The 9,734-nt window shown below is 44.4% G+C and overlaps 1 pseudogene; it reads left to right on the top strand.

Moving 5' to 3' along the window:
• Nucleotides 1-206: 206 nt before the first annotated feature.
• Nucleotides 207-9,482, top strand: LOC148903352 (uncharacterized; annotated as a pseudogene).
• The last annotated feature ends 252 nt before the right edge of the window (nt 9,483-9,734 follow it).

Here is a 9,734-nt window from a genome sequence, read left to right as displayed (position 1 = left end):
TTGGCTTACGAATTTAATTGGTTCCCAGACAGAGTGTGTTAGGCAATACGGAAGAGGATTAGGGCCACTGAAGAAAAAAAAATGAGAAAATGAGTCAGAATTCTGACTTTAAAGTCAGAATTCTGAGATTAAATTCAGAATTCTGACTTTGTGACGTTCGTGGAGCTATTCAGTTTTGGCCCCGTCAGCGTGTACAGTATGTAAATATGGCTCGGAAGAAAGGTAATACGACATACAGTAATGTCGTCACCTATCGACTTTTTGCGTGGCCGAGGAGTGTCGGAAGACATCCTTTCTCTTTTGGTGGAGCAGAGGGTGAGTAAACAGTGCGTTCTGTTTGTTTCGTTCAATGGCCGTTGTGTCCATCGTTAATGTGCTCCACGGAGCTGATAGCTCCGTTGCTAGTCTTCTTCTTCTTTTCCTTTCGGCTTTTCCCCTTAGGGGTTGCCACAGCGAATCAATGTCCTCTATCTATCCCGGTTTTGTGCATACTCTTCTCGCACACCAGCGACCTTCATGTCCTCTTTGACCACATCCATAAACCTCCTCTTCGGTCTTCCTCTCGGTCTCCTGCCTGGCAGTTCAAAGCTCAGCATCATTCTGCCGATATAGTCACTCTCTCTCCTCTGGACATGTCCAAACCATCTCAGTCTGGCCTCTCTGACTTTCTCTGCAAAGCCTCTAATATAAGTTGTCCCTCTAATGTACTCATTCCTGATCCTATCCAACCTGGTCACTCCCAAAGAAAACCTCAACATCTTTAGCTCTGCTACCTCCATCTCTGCTTCCTGTCTTTTCTTCAGAGGCACTGTCTCCAGTCCAAACATCATGGCTGGTCTCACCACTGTTTTATACACTTTTCCTTTCATCCTAGCTGAAACCCTTCTGTCACACATCACACCTGACATTCTTCTCCAGCCACTCCAGCCTGCCTGGACATGCTTCTTCACCTCTTTTCCACACTCTCCATTGCTCTGGACAGTTGACCCCAAGTACTTAAAGTCCTCCACCTTCTTTATCTCTTCTCCCTGTAGCATCACTCTTGCACTTGGATCCCTCTCATTCACACACATGTATTCCATCTTGCTGCGACTGATCTTCATTCCTCTCCTTTCCAGGGCATATCTCCACATCTCTAGTTTCTCCGCCACCTGTTCCCTGTTCTCGCTACAGATCACAATGTCATCTGCAAACATCATGGTCCAAGGAGATTTTTGTCTAACATCGTCTGTCAGCCTGTCCATCACCATAGCAAACAAGAAGGGGCTCAGAGCTGACCCCTGGTGGAGTCCCACCTCCACCTTGAATTCCTCAGTCACACCGACAGCACACCGACAGCACACCTCACAACTGTCTTACAGTCATGATACATGTCTTGCACCGCTCTGACATACTTTTCCGTCACTTCAAACTTCCTCATGCAATACCACAGCTCTTCTCTGGGTACCCTGTTATACGCTTTCTCCAGATCTACAAAGACACAATGCAATTCCTTCTGACCTTCTCTGTCAGCATTCTTAAAGCGAACACTGCATCTGTCGTACTCTTTTTTTGGCATGAAGCCATACTGCTGCTCACAAATGTTCACTTCTGCTCTTAGTCTAGCTTCAACTATTCTTTCCCATAGTTTCATTGTATGGCTCATCAACTTTATTCCTCTGTAGTTAGTACAACTCTGCACATCTTCTTTGTTCTTAAAAATGGGCATGAGTACTCCATTCTTCAGGCACATTTTCTACTCTTTGTTCCTTCTCATTTTCCTCATTCATCAATTCTTCAAAGTATTCTTTCCATCTTGCCATCACACCTCTGGCACCTGTTAATACATTGCCATCTCTATCCTTAATCACCCGAACATGCTGCAGGTCCTTACCATCTTTGTCTCTCTGTCTCGCCAGCCTGTAAAGATCAGTCTCACCTTCCTTCCTTGCTGTCCAGACGAGCATACAAGTCTTCATAGGCCTCTTGTTTGGCCTTTGCCACCTTTACTTTAACCGTTCGCTGCATCTCCTTGTACTGCTGTCTACTCTTGTCCGTCCTCTCGGTGTCCCACTTCTTCTTTGCTGACCTCTTTCTCTGTATACACTCCTGCACCTCCCCATTCCACCACCAAGTCTCCTTATCTACCTTTCTTCCACTCGATACACCAAGTAATTCCGACCTGTGTCTCTGATTATGTTTGCTGTAGTTTGCCAGTCATCTGGAAGGACCTCTTGCCCACCCAGTGCTTGTCTTACCTCCTTCCTAAATGTCATGTAACACTCTTCCAGCTCCGTTGCTAGTCTGAATACTGTATAATGAATGGATGCACCCGGTTTACATTTGTGAATAAATAGAAAGTAACAATTTAAGTTGGTACTATGTCACCGTGACGCCACGTAACGTTGTTTTTAACAACACCACTCCTGATTTCACACCCCATCGTGTGGAAGACAGCGGCCGGCTGGAGAGTCACTGCAGTTAAAATCATTGTGAACTGAACACACTTGATTAAACCATCGCGTCGAAGAAAGTAAAGTATGTGCACACGCCCTCTACTGTATTTATTTTTAGACTGCTTCATGAATATGAAGTTACTTACGTTTGAACTAACACTATCATAAGCGAAAACATTATTAAAAACAACTATATACAACGAGCATACTGTCATACAGTCATGTTTTCAAAATGCCCACTGGTGTTTTTGTCAGATTGTAATTGTCGTCTTTCTTTTCTTGTGCAGATAAAGTGACTGATGGAGGGTGCAACCCAAACAGTGGCTGAAAATCCAGATTTGGATGACTTGATCAAGCTATGCTTTAGACTTGGATTCAGCAATAAAGAAATACTTGCAATCAGTGACGTGCGGTGAGGTTCATGGCTGGTGAGGCACTGACGTCATTACAGTCAGATTTACAAACATATGAACGCTACAGAGTAGCTTATTCACCATTTGATTGGCAACGGTTAACCTGTGTTGTTTAAAATGTCTTGTCCGTATTCTTTATATAAACTGTAGCATAGGAAAAAAGAATTAAAAAAACATTATCGTGTTACCTTCACTTATAAATGAATTCAAAGTCTGTCTCAATGAGATCACTGCCAGTGAACAAAGTCGTCCTTGATTCGTCCAGTTCCGACTGTATGTTTTCAGTCTTTTGTGCTGAGAATCTGTAATCACCAGCGCCCCCTGTCATGAGGCAGGAGAACTGTGTGCCTCACCTATGCGCACAGTTTTTATCAAAATAAAATAAAATAAAATAAAATAAACACTGTAGTACAGTGTTTATAATGTACAGTGACTGTACATTATATAAACCAGCTAAACGGTAGAAATTGAGTTCATATACTAAAAGTTTTTGAACACTTTAATAGCGATATGCATAGGGACAGCAATGCGGCCTCACTGCAGACCAAGCCAGCATAGTTCGCATAGTGATTGCGCAATCCATGGTGAGGATCAGCCGGCTGGTGCCTCACTGCTCGTCTCTACTTAGTATTTGAACGTAAATGTGAAAATTCAGCGATTTTGAAAAAAATCCTAAAACGGTGAAGTTAAATGGACAAGAACTTTAAAGTACAAATCACTAAATACATATAACTGTTTAATTTATTTTTTCATTTGATATTTCCATGACAGCTTTCCATGATGACAGGTGAGGCACTGCCTCCCCTGCCTCCACTGACTGCACGTCACTGCTTGCAATTTTATCGCATAATGCTCAAATTATTTTAAGTGTTCGGACTCTGAAAAGGATATACAAAAGACTAGGTCTTTTTCGATGAAAGAACCAGTCACACCTGGGAGATGTGTTGCCTTTTGTCCAGCACGAGATCCTGACTAGTGGACAGATGCAAGGTTATCGCTGGCTACATCTGCGTGCCATTCAAAAGCATTTGTTGTGTCACAAGATACAATAAGACAAATTATAAAATTGGCTGACCCTGTAGGCGTGGGATTAAGAAGAGCACGATGCCTAAAACAGCGGCAATACAATTGTAGAGGGCCAAATGCTCTTTGGCACCTGGATGGCTATGACAAATTAAAACCCTATGGGATTGGCATTGATGGCTATATTGATGGGTTTAGCCGGTATGTGCTATGGGCGCAAGCCTATACCACTAATAGTGACCCTAAGGTGGTTGCAAAAAAAAACAGTTTCACGCGTCGGTGGATGACCAGAGAGGATCCGTGCTGACAGGGGCACAGAAAACGGTTGTGTCGAACAGATGCAAATGTTTTTGCGTCGGAACCACTCAGACAATTTTGCTCCGGAGAAAAGTTGCCTTTATGGAAGAAGTACACCCAATCAGCGCATTGAAGGGTGGTGCTCCACCCTTCGCAGACAGTGTACAATTTTGGATTAATTTATTTCAAACTCTTCAGGATGATGGCCACTTTACAGGAGATTTTTTGGATAAAAGTCTTATCCGGTTCTGGTTTTTTAATCTTGTGCAGGTCAGGTCGAATAATGTTTTTGGACTTTAATTTAATTTGATGAATGGTGAAAATATCATGCTCAAACAATGATGCTTTTTGTTCAGGATGAGATGGATGAAGTTGTGAACACGTGGAACTCATACAAAATAAGACGAAGATTGCACAATGATACAGCTTCGGGTCGATCAGTGATCATGAATTCATTTCCTGCAATGCACAGTGCGGAGGATCAATTAAAACCTGTTTCAACGGAAGAGATCACTGCATGTATGGAAGAGTGCACGACAAAGGGTGATTTTCCATGTGATGAAACTGTATTTGAACTGTGTTGCCTGCTCATGGAGGAAAATGAATGGCACACATCATCAGATCCATTGAATGCGAGGGACTTGTATGTTAAGTTGAGAGTGTCAGAGAGAGGAATTACTGAAGTATATTTGACATGTCTACTGATGCAATCTTTGGACTTTGTACTGATGTGAAAATGAATCTTCAAATTTACTCCACAAACCAGTTTTTTTTCGACTCCTCTCAATGGCATTCAGTGGTACATTATTTAAAACAACTTTGCCATGCCTCCAGCATGCCCTGTGACCCTTGTGAGGGTGACTAGATCACAAGTGGATGAATGTGTTAATCGTGATATAAAACCTCTTGATCCATTTTCTGATCTGCTTATCCTCAAGGGTCACAAGGTGTGCTGTTTAGCCCATCTCAGCAGTCATTGGGCAGTAGGCGGGGGACACCCTGAACCAGTTGCCAGCCAAGCACAATGCACAGACGAACAACCACCAGTGCTCACAATGACAAGGACAATTTAGTGTGTTCCAGTAAACTGCCACGCATGTTAGTGAAATATTGAATGATCTGGAGTAGCTGGAGACTCCAAACAGGTCAGAACCAGAATCAAACCTTGCACCTTGTCACGGTTTGCGAGGTGGTGATGGCGGGTGCGGATCCCAAAAAGCAGGCAGGAGGGAGCAGGAGGTTGTTTGACAAATTGTATTAAAATAAAGGTCAGCAGGAACAAACAAACATCAAAATCATCTGAACAGAAAAAAATACAAAGTATCAAAAGAAGACCAAAAGTCCGCCAAGGTTAAACAAACACATGCAATTGAAAAATCATGCAGCAAACATGCAGCAAACAATGAACCGACACCGGATGGTCGTGCCAGGTGTCCTTTTTAGTGTCAGTGATTAAAACGACCAGCACCTGCGAGGCTGCAGGCAGGGCTGACGTCGCTACCTGTTGGTCGCCAATCTGATCGGGACGACCAGCACCTGTGCAGGTGCAGTTGGGGCCGACAGCGCCCCCCGTTGGTCGCCAACCAGATCATGACAGTACCCCCCCTTCAAGGGGCTGCTTCCAGAAGTCCCAACAGTCTCCCAAAAGGTCCACTCGCCAGGGAACAATGGTGGAGACGGCAACTGCTGCCACACCACGACGGGCGGTGGCCTGATGGGAACGGGACTCGGCCTGGGGTGGACGAAGACGCGGCACGGAGCGTCGTGGGCGTGAGTGCAATCCCTCTCGCACGTTCACGCGACGGCGCATGGCTCAACGTGGACGTCGAACTGCCAGGCGCAGAATGGCACCCCGTACGGCCGTATGGGACCAGGTCTCGGCCGGACGCCGACATGGGCGTGAACTGCCCGGCACCGGGGAAACGAGACCAGCCCTGAGCCGCTCCGGGATCCAGCGGTGAGTGGGGTCTCGGACTGACGTTGACGCGGACGTTGCACGGCTTGTCGTGGATGAGACTCAATTCGTCATGCACGACGACAGCGTGGCTGGACGTGGGCGTGCACTGCCAGACACCCTGTGTCACCCTGGACGGCCGCCTGGAAGGAGGTCTCGGCCGGACGTTGACGTGACGGCTCGTCGAGTGACGCAACTCAAACTCGACGAGGCGTGGGCTAACGTGGACGTAGCATTGCCAGGCACAGGGTGGAAATGAGACGGGTCCGTTGTACCTGCGGGATCCGATGGTTGGTCGGTTCATTCTGTCACGGTTTGCGAGGTGGTGATGGCGGGTGTGGATCCCAAAAAGCAGGCAGGAGGGAGCAGGAGGTTGTTTGACAAATTGTATTAAAATAAAGGTCAGCAGGAACAAAATGTAAAACATCAAAATCATCTGAACAGAAAAAAATACAAAGTATCAAAAGAAGACCAAAAGTAAAAGTCCGCCAAGGTTAAACAAACACATGCAATTGCAGACAAAGCATGCAGCAAACAATGAACCGACACCGGATGGTCGTGCCGGGTGTCCTTTTAAGTGTCAGTGATTAAAACAACCAGCACCTGCGAGGCTGCGGGCAGGGCTGACGTCGCTACTCGTTGGTCGCCAATCTGATCGGGACGACCAGCTCCTGTGCAGGTGCAGGCGGGGCCGACAGCGCCCCCCGTTGGTCGCCAACCAGATATGACACACCTCTGGATTGTGAGGTCGATGTGAGAATTAGAAAGCCATTAGAAAATACCTGTAAAATGTTATTAAACCACCTTCACACACAAGGATATTAACTTTCAACTTTCATGTGGAGTCAAAATTGAATGCAATGATATCTTTTATTTTGAATAAAAGAAACATGCACCTAAATAACACAGCAAAACTGTTGAAACAACCATCTGATGGTTATGCATAACTTCTTAGGCCTTTTTGTATAAACAAAAGTCCACAGAACTGTTACTGTACTATTACAAAAAATGCAAGTGATTTGTATACAAACCATAAAACAGCAAAAATGCAAAGATTGTTTCAACAAACGTATTGATGACACAAAACAATATACTGTAATGTTTCTGAAAAATTACAAAGGGTCCTTTGGCAACACAAAATTCCTACTTATTTCAAACCGATAAACACGTTAAGGCAAAAATTAGTGCATCCAAAAGACAGGCTACCAAATGAAAAACAAAGTAATGTAGTTTATTCCATAAGAATGAAAATTGTAAAGAGCAGTACATTGGGGAGACTCAACAAATTCTCAAAAAAAGACTTTATCAACATCGCAGGGATAATACAAGTGGGCCTCAATCGGCACTACATTTGCACCTAAAAGCTAGCAACCACTCATTTGACGACAATGAGGTTAAAATCTTAGCGAAAGAACATAGATGGTTTGAAATGGGGGTAAAAGAAGTGATTCTGATAAAACAACAAAATCCTTCATTAAACCGGTCTGGTGGGGTGAGGTTCAATTTGGATCGTTCATACAATAGCCTGCTTAGGCAAAACAGGTTAGGCAACATTCGTAATGCTGATGAGGTGATACCGGTGGGAGTGGAGGAAATGGGCCAGTCGTTAGTCAGGAATGTAGGAACAATCAGTGGGGCCACAGGGAGTGATCCTCTGCTCCCCCCAACCTGAGAGTAGGGACCCATCATAGCTGTGTCCGGCGCCGCCATGTCGGGACATTAGGGATATATAAACAGGGCCGATACGACCAGTCAGACTTTAGTCCGCTGACGAAGCCTCTTGGATAGGAGGCGAAACGTCCGAAACCTTCAAATTTGTACAGATGACGGCTGAAGAAACCTTCTCATCGATGGACCACTACTGTATGAAAGCTTACACAGACATACTGTAATGTAGTGTAAAAGCAATGTAGTGCTGATGCAACCTACGATGGCTTAGTCACAGTTTCTTGGTATTAAACAAGCTACACAATGTCAGTCACCCAGATACTGCTTTCAAGAACGGCATTGAATTCAGATAAGAAATCTGGGAAATTATCATAGCTCTCAGCAATATGCAGAACATTTCCACATGTGTGCCCCACCGGCCTTCTACTAAACCAGGGGTCGGGAACCTATGGCTCTTTTGATGATTGCATATGGCACGCAGATAAAACTAAATACATATTGTTTTTTTTCGCCGTTCATTTCCCGTTGGGGCTGCAGTTGGCGGAAAGCGCAATTTGATTGGATGACACTGACCTAGAATGGCCGAAAGCGTCATTTTGATTGGATGATAGTGGCCGTGATGTTGAAAGAGGTAAACGCCCCTTTAAATGAGCCCAACTAGTGCACTTCAGCGTGAATGCACCGGAGCATTAGAGCAGAGAAAATGTTCTGATTCTAATTTGCAATGAAACAATCGAATGTCAGTGACATTTTAACGTTAGCATCAACATACTTCTGCGAGAAGTAGATTGCAGATAGCAAGTGTGGAAGATTATGAGCCGTGTGCAGGCTAGCTAGCAGTAATTTTACCAATCACGAGGAACGGAAAACCATTCATGTTAACGAGTACTATCACAAAGTTATTTCAAATAATACATTCTGATATTTTGTTGAAAAGTGGCCGTGTGTGTGTGTGTGTGTGTGTGTGTGTGTGTGTGTGTGTGTGTGTGTGTGTGTGTGTGTGTGTGTGTGTGCGCGCGCGTGCGTGTGGCTCTCACTGAAAAACATAAATACAGTAAAGTCTCGTTATATCGATATTCAAGGGAGTCCGAAAAAATATCGATATAACCGGGACTATCGATATATCCGACCCTGTTTGCATGTAATTTTCTCCGTGCGTGCATAGAAATAGTATCGATATAACCGGGACTATCGATATATCCGATATCGATATAACGAGACTTTACTGTATTTTACTTTTATGGCTCTCTTAGTCAAAAAGGTTCCCGACCCCTGTACTAAACTGTCATTTCCTAAAACTCCACAAGAATGGCGTTGGAACAACAAGATCAGATCCAGTACAAATATGGAGAAACATCTGAAGCATGTATTTATCCATCATCTAATGAACCTTTTCAGATGATTTGCCACATCCTTCTGCTTTGGGGTTAAATCAGTTGCAAATTTTAGCAGTTGGCAGACCTTTTTTGAGGTAGGTTGCAAGTCCGAGCACAACTTGTTCAGTTCTTCTGGACTGATCAGGACACGGTGGAGCATAACCTCCCTCGAGCAGTCAACCACAAACATGGGCTTTTGGATCAGCTCTTTGTGTGCTATTTCTTGCAGTATATTGGGAACACTTTCAGCAGAGATTCTTCTTCTACAGCCGTAGTTGTCAAGGACTTCCACAAGATCATCGAGGTCCACTTCTGAAAAGTCCTTCATTGCTTCCATCTATACTTCACACTCCTGACTGCTCACAAACTGCAGAAAATGTGCTTTTAGATCACTGTAAACCGAGTTGAAAAGCGCCTGCTCAAGGAAAGGAAACACAAGTTTGTTTGGGAAATAGCAACAATCTTGGTAACCGTTCACAAGGATTCTCCCAACTGCTTTCCACTTTTCTGCTGGGAAATCATGGCGAATAAATGGTACAGTGAGACCTCAATTTACAAACTTTTTGTC

This window comes from Hippocampus bargibanti, linkage group LG01 (genome assembly GCF_051943395.1).
Source record: "Hippocampus bargibanti isolate YZ-2025 linkage group LG01, ASM5194339v1, whole genome shotgun sequence".
Classification (NCBI taxonomy): domain Eukaryota; kingdom Metazoa; phylum Chordata; class Actinopteri; order Syngnathiformes; family Syngnathidae; genus Hippocampus; species Hippocampus bargibanti.
The sequence above is the reverse complement of the archived record's forward strand: the minus strand, read 5'-3'. Positions and strand labels throughout refer to the sequence as shown.